Here is a 4,629-nt window from a genome sequence, read left to right on the forward strand (position 1 = left end):
TGGCCGCTCGCCTCGGCCTGGCCCCGCCCCCCGCATGTATTAGCCGCTCGCCCCGGCCCTCCGCACGCATCGCCCGCTCCAGCGTACACCGGCTCCCAAGACACATGTGCAGGGAGCCGGCATACGCTGACGCCTCGCCCGCTCGCCCCCGCCACATGTTGGCACACTCGGCCCCGCCCCCGGCGGACATAACCTTGCGATGCTGGGATCGTGACGGAGCCGGTGTACGCTGGTAACCATGATACACATCGCGTAACTATAGGAAGCGCTTCCCTTAGTTACCCGATGTGTATCATGGTTACCAGCGAACACTGGCTCCCGGTACACATCTGCAGGGAGCCGGCATTGGCTGCGGTCAATAATGAAGTGTCATGCAGCGGTGAAAGAGTTAAAGACACTGCAAGACACTTCATTATAGGCAGCGGGCACCCCCAGAAGAGAGAAGACAGAAGAAAGAAGACCCCGCAGTCATACTCACCAGACGCCGACCGGGAACAGGTGAGCACATCAAGGTCCTGCAGCGGCGGAACACACACACACGCACACACATAAGAACAGACACACACACATCAGATCACACTCACTCACTCTCACACACACCTCACACACACATCAGATCGCATCCACAAACTCACAACATCCAGTGATATCGCTTATTTCTCGGCGGCGATACTGTGCGTGCAGTGACCTTCCAGGACCTGCCAGAGGATCACATGGCCGGAAGCATGTGGTATCTCCAGATGTTGTGAGTGTATGAGCGCGCATGTGCGATATCATCAGTGTGTGTGTGCGTGTATGCGATCGGATGTGTGCGTGTATGCGATCGGATGTGTGCGTGTGTTCTGATGTGTGAGTGTATGTGATCGGATCTGTGAGTGTCGGTAGAAGACAGAGGAGCACAGCTTGCAGCACAGCTGCTGGGACCGCCCACCAGAGGGCACAGGGAGAAGTGGGGTGTGAGTGTATGTGATCAGATGTGTGCGTGTATACTGTCTGATTATCTGATGTGTGACTGTGGAGCACAATGGAGAGTGCGCAGCATGGGGGATGGAGCACGATGGGGGGTGCGCAGCAAGGGGGATGGAGCACTATGGGGGGTGTGCAGCATTGGGGGTGTGCAGCATGGGGGATGGAGCACGATGGGGGGTGCGCAGCATGGGGGATGGAGCACGATGGGGGGTGCGCAGCATGGGGGATGGAGCATGATGGGGAGTGCGCAGCATGGGGGATGGAGCACGATGGGGAGTGCGCAGCATGGGGGATGGAGCACGATGAGAGTGTGCAGCATGGGGGATGGAGCATGATGGGAGTGCGCAGCATGGGGGATGGAGCACGATGGGAGTGCACAGCATGGGGATGGAGCACGATGGGGGGTGCACAGCATGGGGGATGGAGCACGATGGGGGGTGTGCAGCATGGGGGATGGAGCACGATGGGGGGTGCGCAGCATGGGGGATGGAGCACGATGGGGGGTGCGCAGCATGGGGGATGGAGCACGATGGGGAGTGCGCAGCATGGGGGATGGAGCACGATGGGGGTGCGCAGCATGGGGGATGGAGCACGATGGGGGGTGCACAGCATGGGGGATGGAACACGATGGGGGGTGCGCAGCATGGGGGATGGAGCATGATGGGGGGTGCGCAACATGGGGGATGGAGCACGATGGGGAGTGCGCAGCATGGGGGATGGAGCACGATGGGGGGTGCGCAGCATGGGGGATGGAGCACGATGGGGGGTGTGCAGCATGGGGGATGGAGCACGATGGGGGTGCACACCTCCCCCCAAAACACACACACAGCGCCACACACGCACCGCACAACACACCACACACACACTGGGAACCACAAACACCGCCCTACACAGACACCCACACACAGACAACGCCGCGCACACACACAACACCCAACACACAAACTCTGCGGCATACACAAATTTACGCACATACCGCGCAACACACACACTGCACAAAACATACCTCCCCAAAACACACACACGCACTCCACACCCACACAAACTGCGCAACACACACAGCACCACACACAGACAACACTGCAGACACACAGTGCTCCACAAACAACGCAACACACACAATGCAACACACATACAACACCGCTCTCACACACCCCCACATCCAGACAACACCCAGAACATTTACAGTGCCCTACACAAACACTGGCAACTACACACAACAGCATCGATATATATAACAAAAAAACATACATTAACTACACAATAAATTCTAGAATACCCGATGCGTTAGAATCGGGCCACCTTCTAGTATAGAATAATGGGCCCCACATAGTCATCCATACAGAACAATGAGTCCCACATAGTTGTCTATTCAGAATAATGGAACCCACATTGAAATCAAAATAAAATAATGGGCCGCACATAGTCCTTCATACAGAATAAAGGGCGCCTGGCATCGCAGACCAAATTAAATCAGCCTGAGAGCCAGATTTATCCCTGTGGCCAATGTCTGACATATGTTCTCTAAGTGAAGAAACCTAGAAAAGCTGCTGGAGAAGGATAGGCATAACAATACCCAGTGATTTGCAATGGTAGCATAGGTGCTTTTTGTTAATCCAATCTGGGGCATTTGCTGCAGATGGAGCTTGCGGGCTTCCAACACTTGTTATTCAGTTTAACAAAACAGAAATCTACTTAAACTGTTTTTCAATAACTATTCACCTTCAGAAGTCAAGATTTGCTTAATGCACACTTCTTCTCGCTTATTTCATGTTATATAATTAGAACTCCATTTCATGCTCTTCAGTATTGAATTCAGGCTCTGGTGTTCTGATAATTCAGTGCCACAGACTGACCTTAACCCTTCAATCATTCCTTCTAAGAAAGCTATTAATAACTTCTAAATCTCTTTAGTTAATTTCATTGCAGGGATTTTCATCTATTCTAAGATGGATGGACCCATACCCAGAAATGTATAAATATGAAGGGTTTATAAGAATTAAAATTAAATGTGATCTTTTTTTGTAGATAAAAGGAGCCGTACATCAATCATCAGTATATGAAATAGTAGGCAAACACAATATACAGGACTTTAAATATAGTTCATGAAATGTAATATAACAAGTAATGATGAAGTCATGTCTGATTCCTGTAGTTCCGTATCCATATGTGGGAATTCAGGAAATATATTAGCTTACTGCTATGATATCTATATATTACTTATAATATATTTTACACATTAAGGATCATCCTGAATCAATATTTTCATCTCAGTAAAAACTAGGAAATAGCAGTCGGATGTCCTTTTAGCTATTTTGACCTTTGACCTCAGTGATTTATAGACGTCTATGACTGACAGAATATTCTGCACAATATTACTGCACAATGCACAAATATGAAAAAATAGATCCATCAAATGGATGACAACCATACCTTCTACTTGATGGATCCATCTGATTTTTTTTTTTTTTAAAGTATAAAGTTGTAGGACATCTGCTAATTTGTAAACTTTATAATGGCACAAAAGACTAGTATATTTAATTAGACATATTGGCTCCTTCCAATTCATCATTTGTCACTTTTTTTTTCTTGTGGTATTGCTGTTTTTTGTGCCAATTTTTTCAGAATTGTGTATGTAGTTAGGCCTGAGTACCCCCTGACCACTGCATGCACTGTCCCTCCCGGAGAGCACCCCACAGGAGACATGGCCAAATCTGGGCAGGTCCATGTCCTGGAACCTCAGCTCGAGCTCAAATGTAAATGTCTGTTCAGAAATGTCATCACAAAAAACCTGAAACTCATGAATCCCACAGAAAAAAAATGTTTGTTTCAAAGTGAAGACCACGGCACCTCGCCGGTACTGTGTGCGACCTAACAGCGGGGTCATCAATGCCGGCTTCTCCATGAATGTCTCTGTTATGCTTCAACCCTTTGACTATGATCTTAATGAGAAAAGTGAGCATAAATTCATGGTTCAGTCCATGTATGCACCGACAGACACCTCCGACATGGAAGCCATTTGGAAAGAAGCTAAGCCGGAGGAATTGATGGATTCAAAACTATGGTGCCTCTTTGAGCTACCTTCTGAGAATGACAAGCCTCATGAAGGCGAAGCAAACAAGGTCCTCTCTAGCAGCTTAACAAAGACAGAATCCACCTATATGTTTAAATCCATAAATTCCAGTCTGGACGACCCCAAGCATAAGAAGTTGTAAGAAGATAAAAAGCGGCTGCAAGCAAAATCCAGAGTCTATGAGAAGACATCAAGATGAAGGAGGAAGATGGGTTGAGAATGCGAAAGGTTCAAGCTTCCAATAACCCTGTCTCTTCATTCTCTTGCATTGTAAAAGATGAAGGCTTAAACCCCCGGATACTCATAAAGGCAGTCTTGGTTTTCATTATCGGTATAATCATAGGGAAAGTGGCCTTGTAGATGACACATGCTTTAAAGGAATGTAGTTCATGAATTTTGCACAAAATAAAAAATAATCTTTATTTTGAATTGACCTGTTTTGCAAATTTTTAGCACAGGAAGTAGCACATTTGACAACATTTTAGTTAAAATAACTTGTACATAAAATGATTTCAGGCAGACTGGAATGCATTTAAGACAAATTTTGCATCTTTTTAAAAAGTTGTATTTGATGAAAAAATAAAAAA

At 47.4% G+C, this 4,629-nt stretch overlaps 1 pseudogene; it reads left to right on the forward strand.

The window, feature by feature from the left end:
* The first annotated feature begins 3,673 nt into the window (after window positions 1-3,673).
* On the forward strand, window positions 3,674-4,402 carry LOC142244168 (vesicle-associated membrane protein-associated protein B/C pseudogene; annotated as a pseudogene).
* The last annotated feature ends 227 nt before the right edge of the window (window positions 4,403-4,629 follow it).

This window comes from Anomaloglossus baeobatrachus, chromosome 6 (assembly GCF_048569485.1).
Source record: "Anomaloglossus baeobatrachus isolate aAnoBae1 chromosome 6, aAnoBae1.hap1, whole genome shotgun sequence".
Taxonomy (NCBI): Eukaryota; Metazoa; Chordata; class Amphibia; order Anura; family Aromobatidae; genus Anomaloglossus; species Anomaloglossus baeobatrachus.